The 13239-nt window shown below is 35.0% G+C and overlaps 1 protein-coding gene across 5 annotated transcripts in view; it reads left to right on the top strand.

The window, feature by feature from the left end:
* LOC142320636 (neuropeptide CCHamide-2 receptor-like) overlaps positions 1 to 13239 on the top strand; it is a 126258-nt gene that overhangs the window by 39395 nt on the left and 73624 nt on the right. The window contains exon 2 of one of the 5 annotated variants that reach the window (XM_075358714.1): positions 12590 to 12892. The exons of the other annotated variants lie outside the window; for them this stretch is intronic. The gene's annotated coding sequence lies outside the window, so the exon portion shown is untranslated. The remainder of the gene's footprint in view (positions 1 to 12589; positions 12893 to 13239) is intronic. 5 annotated transcript variants of the gene reach the window in all.

Here is a 13239-nt window from a genome sequence, read left to right as displayed (position 1 = left end):
ATTGTTTCAATAAAAACTTCCAAAAACCCTGGAATTAATTTATCTTTTAAAAAAAGGAAATTTTTTCTTTTATTAAATTTCCCGTAACAACCCACTTCTCTTTATTGATTTACCTCAATATAAATGGGTAAAAAGGGGCAAAATTTGTTACAAGTTCTATTAGACAGGAACCAAAGTTGTTAGAGTAATGAAAATTGGTATTTAGACTTTTATTTAAAAGCAAATTATTAATAGATTTATGATTTTTTTTAAATCCAGTTTGGAAGGCAAGAGGTCTTACCAAAGTTTTGTAGAAAACTCCTAAATCTCATTAATAATAATGAATAATAATCATATTATTGCCCTGAGGTAGATAATCCCCACGTCCGGAACACAACATCTACGTTCCACGTCCAGGGCGCCAACAGCTGTACTCACGTACAAGCCGGCTAACGGGGTTCCGAGTATTGTTTCTCGGATATAATTTTTACGGTCGATTTTCATCTGCAGGCCGAATCAGAGAACTGGATTTCACGGCCATCTGCAGATACGAAATTCTTACAGATTGTGGAAATGGAATGATACCACCTTTAGAGCTGGCGATGTGGCAGCCACGGTCGAAGTTATTTGCAGGTGTAACGGAGACCTTTCGTTGTCCACATGCCCCCCGCGATGGCAAGCATGTAGTTAAGGTGCCCATGTTGTTCGGGGCATGGGAGCCCTGAAAGCCTCGGTGTGTAAGGGCCTGGAGTCAGTGCAGAGACTGCGCATCCGCTCTCTGCCAGGACATATGCCGGTTCCACCGGAGTACCGGAACAGTACCCGGAGTACTCCAGGGTGAGTAGCCCTGGAGTGGGGGTGTACCCCGGTGGCTAGCCTTACTACATAAGGGATTATTTGTTCATGGAAACTGAACAACTAAACGTGGAAGAGGGTTCACGAAAACACCCTCATTTAGAACCGGCCGAAAGAGTGCGGAAACTAAAAGGATTGAGATTGAGGCTAGAAAAAGCTTACAAAAAGCTTTTTTCAAGAGCAATAATGCACCGAAACCTAAATATTTGGTCATTACCAAGGAGGATGGAAATTTTTCGAAGGTGAGTCCTTTTCTCATCGCTCGGGAGATAACCAAATGTGCTGGAGGCCCTGTTAAAGAAATAAGAAAAACCTTCACAGGACTTCGTGTAGAGACTGTAAATGATATACAGTCTTGTACTGTATATGGACTGAAGAAAATAGGAGATCTGGCTGTACGCGTTGATCTCCATAGCACACTCAACACCTCAAGAGGTGTTGTGGTCTGTCGGGATCTTTTAAATTGTTCGGAGCAAGAAATTGTAGAGGAACTGGCAGCAAAAGGAGTAATAGAGTGCCGTCGATTGAACATGAGAAGGAACGGTGAGGTCTTACCCTCAGCTTCTCATGTCCTCACTTTCAACGAAAAGCCTACTTTGCCGGAAAAGAAAAGAGCAGGGATTCACCGTTTGGATGTGCGGGCATTTGTCCCACAGCCAATGAGATGCTTTAAGTGCCAACGCTTTGGCCACACCGCTCTTAGATGCGAAAGACCGCAAATATGCGTGTGCGGTGAAGAGGTGCATGAGGGAGGGCCGTGTAAAGAGCCTCCTACATGTATCAACTGTAAAGGAGCAAATTCTTGTAGATCAAGGAATTGTCCTGTCTACAAAGATGAAGTAGCTGTGCAGGAAGTAAAAACCCTGCAAAAGGTCAGCTACTTCGATGCAAAGAAGATAGTTAACGCCCGTAAGCCTAGAGCAACAACAACTTACGCTCAGGCTGCGGCTGCCGTTCCTGTTCCTGCTCCAGTTGATGTCGATGAAGGTCAACTCATCAATAAACTTGCTCCGACCTTGGCTAATATGATTGAAAGAATTATTGACAATAAAATGAAACCTTTCAATAGTAAAGATCCTATAAAGCCAAAGATATTAGTACAGCCTCCTCCCGAAGATAAAGCATCGAAAGTTGCTCTTGTTCTGAAGAAAACGGACGCCAAAGCAGAATGCCAAGTACGTCTCAGTGAGATTCTTGATAACAAGAAAAAGGTAATACCTACAGAGACTGTTATGGAGGCTCCCAAGCCTCCTGTAACTGAAGTGGCCTCTAAACTTCAGAGGCCACAAAAAATTTCACAGGGGGGACGAGTGTCTCCCCCCCCCATAGGCGGTGACCGGTGCGACTCCCGTGTCTGGGTTCGGCCAAGTTGCCGCCCCACAATCGGCGCCTGTAACCGGTGCCGATCCATGCCCGTCGTCGTCGGCGGCTTCGGTGGTCTCCGATACGGAGACCGGAAGCCTTACAGGCGACGACCTTCTCCGCGAACACGATGCTGTTCGTAGGATGGAGAAGAAAAGAAAAAAAGGATGGCCGAAAGGCAAACCCAGACAATAATTTAATTAAAAATTAGCGAGTCGTTTGTACAATGGAACATCAATGGATGTTTTTCAAACATCCATGACCTCCAACGCTTGGTACATAACGTAGACCCGATTTGTATATGTCTGCAAGAAACGCATTTCCGCCGAAATGAACATTTTAAATTAAAAGGATTCGATATATTTCGGCGAGATCAACCGCCAAATGTAAGAGTTAGAGGTGGAGTAGCTATATTAATATCGACTAGAGCTACCACCGAAGCGGTTGTTCTAAACACAAACCTACAAGCGGTCGCTGTTAAAATAAAGCGTCCGCTTCAGATCACTGTTTGCAGCATATACTTGCCGAATTTTGATTGGAATAAGGATGACATAGCAAGACTAATTTCCGAGCTTCCCGCACCTGTTTTACTGGTGGGTGACTTTAACGCGCATAATTCTCTTTGGGGATCGGATCGAGTAGATCCCCGTGGAAGAGAACTGGAAGGGTTCCTGATGAATTCAGAACTTATTATTTTAAACGACGGATCAGGAACCTTTTTCAATGCCAGAGATGGATCGATGTCCTGTATAGATCTTGCACTTATAAGCGGATCGATAGCACCGAGGTACAGCTTCCATGTTACAGACGATCTGCATGGAAGCGATCATTTCCCGGTGCAAATTGTAACTGATGTTACAAGAACAATATATCCCATCCCTAAAAGATGGTTATTTGAAAAGGCAGACTGGACGAGCTTCACAGCTAGAACGATACTCCCAGAAACAACTCGAGTTATCGGAGACGATGTCGACGCCATAACAAATGCAATAATTGAGTCGGCATCGAGATATATTCCCAAAACATCTGGGAAACCTACGAAGAAACCCGTTCCATGGTGGAACGATGAAATAAGTGAAGCTATAAAAAAAAAGGGCGTACAACGCCTTTAAGAAGCGTACTAGTATAGAAAATCTTGTTGCCTTTAAGAAATACAGGGCGTATGCAAAACGTCTTATGATAGACTCTAAAAAACGAACCTGGCAGCAATACGTGTCATCCATTGACAAAACTACTACTGCATCAGATGTTTGGAGGAAAGTGAAGGCGATTTGTGGGCGTAATGATTTTGCTCCCATAACTAGCCTTCAAGATGAAGATGAAATAAAAGACACTCCATATGAAATTGCAGAGCTGTTATCCAATCACTTCGAAAAGGCCAGCAGAACGGCCAACTACGAAGAAGATTTTTGTATTAAAAAAGAACAACTTAAAGGTCTACTAAACTTCAGAACTGAGTATAATTATTCATATAATGTACCTTTTAAAATGGAAGAATTCACGAAAGCGTTGGAAAAATCAGGTAACACAGCTGCTGGTCCGGATGAAATCCACTATAATATAATCAGGCAGCTGAATACCACTGCAAAGCGTAGATTATTAGAATTTTATAATCCAATATGGCGTGATGAAACGTACCCGCAGCAGAGGAAAAATCTCATGTTGTTCCAGTACCAAATAAAAATCAAAATCTAACAGACCCCAATAGCTATCGTCCTATTACTTTGACGTGTGCTATGGGAAAAATACTGGAAAAAATGATTAAAAATCGACTCGTCTGGGTTTTGGAAAAAGAAAACCTGATATCACCCTATCAAGCAGGTTTTCGGCAATACCATTCTACCACTGATCAAATGATCAGCTTAGAGGACGTTATATATAACAGCTTTATTACAAGGAAACATTGTGTCGGAGTCTTCTTTGATCTTCAGAAGGCTTTCGATATGACGTGGCGTCATGGTATAATGCTCCAGATACATGAATGGGGCATTCGTGGCAATCTGCCTATACTGCTCAGCAACTATATGAATGACTGTACTTTCCAAGTACGAGTCAGTAGCGAATATTTATCTGTAAGAAATTTGGAAAATGGCATACCACAAGGTTCGCCGTTGAACGAACCTTGTTTACCATTGCCATCAATAAATTGATATTAGCCATTCCAGCAGAAATTAGCAAAAGCGTCTATGTTGATGATCTGGCAATTGTGTATGCCAGAAACAAGACTGCTATGGTGAGGTACAAATTGCAACTAGCGATCAATGCTCTAAATGAAGTTGCAAAGAATAACGGTTTCCAATTCTCACCAGAAAAAACGTTCTGTGTACACTTTTGTAGGAAGAGAATTCCTCAAAAAAAGTCCTGCGTTGACAATTGATGATAATCCAATACAATATAAAGACAATGTAAGATATTTAGGATTAGTATTGGATAAATCCCTTACATGGGGATTACATATACAGGACTTGAGTGATAGATGCAAAAGAGCCCTAAACATTATAAAATGTTTATCGAACTTAAATTGGGGCTCAGACAAAGAGACATTATTGAGATTGTATAAAGCATTGGTTCAATCTAAACTAGACTACGGATGTATCGTATATTCATCCGTTAGAAAGTCGCATTTAAAAAAGTTAGCCGTAGTTCATAATAGCGGAATAAAATACGCAACAGGCGCTTTCCGCACAAGTCCGGCGGCTAGTCTGATGTCTGAAGCCGGAATAATGCCACTACATTAAGCTCTTGTTAAGATATGCAGCAAATATATGGGCTTTCCCTGCTCATATAAATAATAAATTGTTTACGAATCATCCCATGACTGCATTATACGAACGTCGTGCTACCAATTCCAGACCAGCCGGAATTAGGTACCACGAATTAAGAAATAAATATGAAATTGCCATTCCAGATACATTGGCAATTTCTACTAGAGAAATACCTCCATGGCTCTTGCCAGCGGTAAATACAAGTTTGAATCTCTATCAAGGAGAAACAAAAAAGAAACCAGCAGTGATTTTTAGCAACCGTTAGTAGTTACGAAGAACATATTAGGATTTATACTGACGGTTCTAAAACCGAACAAGGTATTGAATGCTCGATATATGTAAATGGAGAAGCCCACTTTTCGAAACTGCCAGATGTGGCCAGTGTCTACACGGCAGAACTCATTGCAATTCAGCAAGCTCTTCGCTACACTGAACACTATTGCGAAGAGAGAGTGCTAATATGATCCGATTCATTAAGTGCCCTTGTCGCAATTCGGAACAAGAACATTAAGGATGTCCTAATTGCAAACATCCTGTCCATTTTATACGTTCTAAAACAACGAGGACTGCGATGCGTATTTGTATGGACTCCGGGGCATGCTGGTATTACAGGTAATGAAATCGCAGACGAAGCTGCCAGAAAGGCAACAGTCTGCGATGATTTGGATGCATTTCCTCTAAGAGTGGCAGATGTTAAAAACCGTCTAACAAACATAGAAAAAAACAAGTGGAATGCTGAATGGAGGAGATTAAATACAAAATTAAACACAGTAAAATTTTCTCCTTATAAATGGAAAAGCGACTATAAGTTGACTCGCCGTGAACAAGTAGCGGTGACCAGACTTAGAATTGGTCATACGCGATTAACAAATTTATATTTGTTAACCGACAAAGTGAGACCAATGTGCGGTGTTTGTAATAAAACACTGACAATTAAGCATTTTGTAGAAGAGTGTACCATACATGAGGACCTCAGAAAGAGGTTCCGTTTTAGAAATAATATTAGTGCTGATCTGGATAATGGAAATGAAGAAAATATAGTTGCATTTTTACACGCCAGTGGACTTCTTAAAAGTCTATAAAATGAAAGTTTAAAGCTGTGATAAAAGAATCTCTAAGCGGTAGTTTATATATATATATATATATATAAAGAAAGAAATGGTATTGATAAGTTTAATTTTAATTTTAATTTCATGGTCTTTTGAGAACCTTATCTCAAATTTTAATATCGGGGCCCTTTACACCCCGTAAGTGTTTGTGATTGTCCTTGTCTTTTATGTCTTAAATGTTTTGTGTAGTTTGTGCTTTTAAATAAAATGTAAGGGCCCTTTACACCCTTACATATGACGATCCAGATGGTGATAGTAGTTTCTTTTAAAGAATGTGACGAGGGCTAGTGACCTTAGCAGTCGATGCCCGTAAAAATTCAGATAAAAAAAAATTTTAAAAAATAACCTACAGAAAGTGGACCGGGACGAGTCCCGGTCCACTTTCTCTATCATTTTACCGTTCAAATTCGATGCGAAATATTGTTTTTTTGTCGCTCAACTTATTTTTTCTGGCATGACAGTTTGAGTTTATTACTTTTTAGATGTTTTTCCGTTTGGTAGTGATTCCAGTAACCTGTCGAATTATACAGTGCGATTTAATGTCATAATTTTTTACATACGTCTATGAAAACAAATTATATTCAATACGTTATATGCTGTCATCTACTGACGAATTCAAAAACTATTAAAATGTAAGATAAAATATAATTTGTAGTAAATTTAATTTTGTGTTTACTGTGTAATATATAAGTAACACACACACACACACATAAATTAATGTACTTTCATGCAAAATATATAAGATACTACTCTACAAGTATCTATCATTAAATAAAATTTCTATATTTATCGTAGAAAGTGTTATTATTTGGAAGGATATCAAGGAAGATATGGGAATATACTAATATACCAGCGGGGCAGAGGGATGTTGGGAAACCAAGAACACGTTGTGATACAAAGTTGTGGATAGTATATATTCTTTGATAATAGAACAGGCGGTTCACTAATTCTTGAAAGAGGAAGAATAAGAAGATTATTGATATTAGACTACTAAAAACTTAATTCATATTTAATTAATTTCATTTTGAAAGTAACTAATATTTATTATTAGTATATACACGTTATTAAATAATTAATTAGTTATACACGTTAGTAAATATTTCATTATTTAGTTACTACACGAAACTGTCGTTCCATGTACGGAAGTTTTTGTAAACTTACGAAGTTTGTGAATAAGCGCATTACCGGAACCGGCACGCACATGAATGCACACTGAATGAGAGCGGGTAAAACTAAAATTTAAAAATGGTGAAATAGAATCTAAATAACAGTGAACATTAATTTCTCAGATTTTTTTCTACTTGCTGAAGAACACATAGTCCGCTATCGCTACACATAACTTGTGAATGAAATCTGCAATATATTAACACTCCCAGAATAAAGCAAACCCTTAGACACAGTTTGACAAAATGAAATCTCTCGCTAAAATAACCAGAACAATTTGCCAATATGCCCATTAAAACATCAACTTCAATGTATATTTTTAAAACTTATTCTAGGTACAAATAAAAATCTACGCTAATAAGCCGCGGTCAGTATTTAGTCTAATCTAATGCTAATAATTCTAATCTAATCAAAATTATGAAAAGTTTGTAATTTCCGGTAACATCAAATAATCTGCTGTCATTTTATAAATATTTAATAAAAAATACTTAATAACACTACTATGATTCAACTATTTTAGAATGTATTGGAATAACTAGATAAATAATTTAGTCCAAATTAACCCTATTAACAAATATATCTTTCAACCAATATCTAATATCTTAACTTATTTTATTTTAGTAGAATCATTTCTGAAAATAAATATTTCTTCATAAAATTTCATGAAAAATTTTGAAAATGTAAGCTAAATTTAATATTTAACCTTAGTATGATCAGCTGTTACCAGTGGATTATTAACAACAGCAATATATGTTAAACATTTCTATCATGAATGTGTATGTGTTCATATGATTTTACATGTAAATATTTACGTGTACATGGGATGTACACATATATACGTGTTCACATTTTATCTTATATATTCCTATAACAAGTATTAAACATTCTTCTAAAGTAGATGTGTTGTCAAATTTTATTAAAATTCAGGTTATTTTCGAAGATAATTTTCTTTTGTCAACATTCAGATAATTTATAAAAATATATGTCTGGTCTAATATGCTTACACTCGTTAAAAAAAAAAACAACAAAAAAAAAACACTAAAATAGTATAACTCAGAATCATTTTTTTAAAATAGTATAAATAAAATTGTGTATACGATGAAACAAAATCATTCCAAGATTTATCGTTGCTATTAATAGAAATTAAATTGTTTGTTTCAATGTAATCAATTTTTGAAATTATCTTATTATTCTTTCTTGAATGGAGAAAAAATTAAATTACTGTTCATTTTAATTGTTGACTAAGTTAAATAACAAAGAAGGCTTTTCAAAATTATTATAACCATTGATCGCCCAATAGTAAAACAACTATACTATAATATTTTCCATTTAGCTAACACAAGAAATGTTGGAGCTATTAAATCTTTTAATACAATTACTCAGATAACATGGCAATAATTACATAAAGAAGCAAATCGATTAAAATGTTACTTTCAATTAGTAAATTTAACACTGAACCTTGAATTTTTAAGTTCACATTGTTTATTTTTAACCGTATCTTCTATGCAGAATGTAATCATTATATTCTATTCATAACAATATTTATTGACGGCATACTCGTACAAATATTTTTTTTTTCTTTCTAAGAAAAAACTAGTGGAGTAAAAGTTATGTACGTAAACTTGGCTTTGCTATAAAAACCAAATCTTTTTTTTGGTTTAATAGATTTATTCCGTACACAATAGTAAGAAAAAAAACTTGCAGTTTAAATTAAATAATAACGTATCTAATAATTTTATTAGCTCCTACAGAAATAGTTGTTACAGAGGTTAAAAATTAAATTCATAGTAGAGTACAGTATAGTACGACGCTCAACCTTGTGTTAGTATCGAATAATTAATTGCCTGCGCTATCTACATTGCTTATGCTATCTACATTGACACAGCAACACTCTGTCACTACTATTATTAACTATTGCCATTGATGAACAATATTATATCTGATTATTACTGTAAATTAAATACTTACTTAACTCATTATTTAATTTCCGTTGTTTTTTTCTTAATAGACACTAAATAAATATACATACATTTTTTTCTTTATTTTACATGTTTGTTGTAGAAAAAGCATTAGTTCATACCAACCCTCATCCAAACATTTGCTCTTCTACTCCTAAAGGCTAAGCCTACCTTAATTATCAATTTATTCTTTTTAAAAATTAGAGTCTAATAATTCAGTTAGAGTCAATGTATGATAAGAAGGAGACATATTTTTGTTAATGTTTAAAATGTGTAACATTACTACCTGATTTTATTTGAATTCAAAACTATTTTGATAAAAGGCAGAGGCGCTACTCTTAATTTATTTCTATGAATTTCCGTATCTACACTTTCACTCTTTTCACTTTTTTAATATTATTTAAATTAATATTAAATAAACTAGCTTAGTCTTGTTATTTTTATGTGTTACTAATTTCTACACCACGTTTCAGAGCATAGGTTGTGATGTATTAGAATACATAGGGGAAAAATTTAATTTGAGAACACACACTTCTCAGTGTTCTTCCTTTATATATACACTAGGTCTGTAAATAAAGTAATGAAACTAGTTTTTATTTGGCAGCCGAAGTGACAACACTATAAAGTTACTAGTAAACATGGTTATATAAACAGCTGATTTATATTAGGTAATAGTTTAAGTCTATTGTTGCCATGTGAGACGTAAACCAACTTTTCGTGAAACGAGTTTTTGTCGTGCTTTTCAAAAATGAGTGATACTAATTATGAGCAACGCTGTGCAATCAAGTTTTGTGTTAAACCCGTTGAAAATGCTACTGAAACTTTTTAAAAATTGAAAAGGGCGTATGGAGAGACGGTCTGTCACGAGCCCAAGTTTTTAGGTGGTTTAAAGCATTTTCAGATGACCGGGAATCAGTTGCAGAAGATTCACGCTCTGGAAGACCGTTAAAATGTGATGACAGTGTTGAGTGAATCAGACAATTTTGGAGGTTTTGTCTACAGGACAGACTGTAAATCAATATGTTTACCGAGAAATTCTTGAAAGACTGCGGAAAAGAGTTACCCGCGTGATACCAGCCATTAAAGACAACTGGTGGATGCTGCATCGTAACAATGCACCGTATCACACTGCACTCTCAATTAATGAATTTTTGGCAAAGAAAACCAATCCTGCATTTCCTCAACCACCTTATTCCCCTGAGAGTCCCTACGACTTTTTCCTGTTCCCAACTTTAAAAAAACATCTCAAAGTACACCATTTTTGAATCGTAGAAAACATTTTAAAAATGTAACAGACCATCTGATGGATATTCCGGTTTCTGAGTTCCAAAATTTCTATGAAGTGTGGGAAAACCGTTTGAAGCGTTGCGTAGCTTCCCAAGGGAACTATTTTGAAGGAGATAGAGTCCGTGTATAACTGGATTGTAAATAAAAAGTTTTTCTGAACCAGTCACATTACTTCATTTACAGTCCTCGTATGTATATGATGAAATTTAAGGAGTTGTATTTTCAAACAGCATCTTAATGTAGTTTAATGGTTGTAGCCTATATACTGGCTTATAAAACAACCTAAAATAACGGATTTGCTAGACTTCTCCGTCACTTCAGGTATGTCGTCTCTATACACTTTGGTTAAAAATAATTATGACTCAAGATCGAATCACTTGTCTGTTCTACTCACCTTAAGTCTGATGGTGATAAGAAAGACGAAGTTACCTATCCTTCATAACAACAGGATGGTTTGAGACACATATCGAGACTGGATTGAAGAGAAGCCAATAGAATTGGTAACAATGAAATATTTTGATGACATCGAATATGCAAATATCATTTGACTTCAATCATGCAAGAGAGAATGGCGATCAAATTGGAAATAATCAAATTAGATTCAGAAATGGACGTTCAACCACAGAAGAAACGCACAAGGATGTCCATGTCATCACAAAGTACATAGAAGGAAATAGGTTCTGTTCAGAGCCCTTCTTGAATGTTGAGACAGCCTTAGTCTGACTCCTTGGTCTGCTCCATTAGCTGTATTGTAGCTTTCCTCGATGCTTCATTATGGTTTTGCTGAACTGCTTAGATGGGGTTTTTCCCAGATTGGATACAACGATGAGTTATCTGGATTCTTTGACATTACATCAGGGGTTCCACAGGCTCCATCTTAGAACCAGATCTGTACTCAATTTTCACTTGGACCTTTCGGCTTCGGACCATGACAACATCTCGTTTCCTGATGATACAACAACACTGGCTGTTGACAAAAACACACAATTAGCCTCAGAGAAGTGCCAGTTGTTATTAGTCTTCATCGGCTATGGTAAACAAAATAGAAAATTAAGATGAATCAGAAGAGGAGAGTGTCCCCAGGTTCCGCTACGGGCATTTTTATCCCACACTCTGACCACGTCCAGCAACTTGGGCTTAAACATGATCATCGTTTAACGTGGAAGTATCACGTGAGAGAAAAATGTAAACAGTTAAACATAAGGTATAACATAAGGCTTCATTAGCTTTATTCGATTTTAAGCAGTAATTCATACTTTTCACTATCCAACAACCTTTTTACATACATGGTGATTCTAAAACCGATTTGGAGGTATGGCACAGACCTATGGAATATGACTAGCAAGAACAACATTGAGGTTAAACAACGTTTCCAGAATAAGTAGGTGAAACCCATTGCAGAGCCATCATTTTTCGCACGGAACCTTATTTATCTTTGTCTGTTGTTTAATTATATAAATGTTTTTTTTTTTTTTTTTTTCATTAGACTTTGAGAATTCTTGTATCTGTGCAGTCTTATTCAGTGCGATTATATTTATATGTTTGAACTTTATGTATCCATGTATGTATGTACTTTATTATAACTTTTTTGAAGATGTAAGTTTCATTGAGGGTGTTCGTAAGAAACATCTCATCATGTGCTTTAGTAATATGATTTACTTATAATTTCTTATTCGGAATCGATTTAAAATAAACAGATAATTAAGAAAAAAACTGAAAGCCGAAATCAGTAATTTCATTAACTTTCAAATGGTATTACATCCTTAAATTTACGAATAAAACCCTGCATTAAATGAATCTGTAAAGTCAATAAAATTTTATATTTCATTATTAAAATTTTAAAATTAAAGGATGTGATACTGTAAATAGGTTAATTAATTGTTTTAAAACTTATTTAATACCTGTTTATAACTATTAACTATTTACTTATTTAATAACTTATATATAACTATTAATTTTTTAAACATATTTAAATGATTATTACATATTTAACATTTTAAATGTATTTCTTTATAAAGATTTTACTTATTTTTAGAAAATTAACTAATATTAGCTATCAGTTATATTTAATTATACCAATATAAAATCTTAAAATGTTTTTAATTATCAGATTTAGATCGGGTTTTGCAGAGGTTTACCGCTTGTCTTTCTATGCGGTTGGGAAATAAATAATTCAAGACACGCCGGTCCAGTTATATTAACGCTAATATCTCCTCATTACCTCTTCCAGCTACTAATCTTTGATACCAGCTGCCTTTAGAATGAAAAAAGTATCTGGACACATCCTCAATATAAAGAAACATTAAATGGCAGTTGAATTATTCATTCAGTTGGCAACAATTACTCTTTATGAAAGTTCAATTTTTAATTGAAATCTTGAGAAAAATATTGAGCGTCATTATAAATTCAACAAGTTATTACTGAGCTAAAATTAATTGTATTTGTTAAAGTTTTATTTTAAAATATAGTTTTCATTTTAGTTTATGTGCATATAATAAGTATTAATTTCATTATGTAATTATTACTTTACCAGCACTAGGGAACAAAAAAGAATTACTTTTTTGTCTCGGGAAGAAAAATATGTGATTCTGATAATATTTTTTCTCCTGAATTGTAATATGATATCAGTGTTTTCCACATCACGCATGGTTTCCTAGAGACAGGCATTTATAATTTTAAACATTTTATTACTTTCTGCATTTTTAACTACACAATATTCAAACATTTGACTCACCTATAAAGTAAAAAATGAATATTTTC

This window comes from Lycorma delicatula, chromosome 1 (assembly GCF_047948215.1).
Source record: "Lycorma delicatula isolate Av1 chromosome 1, ASM4794821v1, whole genome shotgun sequence".
Taxonomy (NCBI): domain Eukaryota; kingdom Metazoa; phylum Arthropoda; class Insecta; order Hemiptera; family Fulgoridae; genus Lycorma; species Lycorma delicatula.
This window is presented reverse-complemented; position numbering and strand designations above follow the sequence as displayed.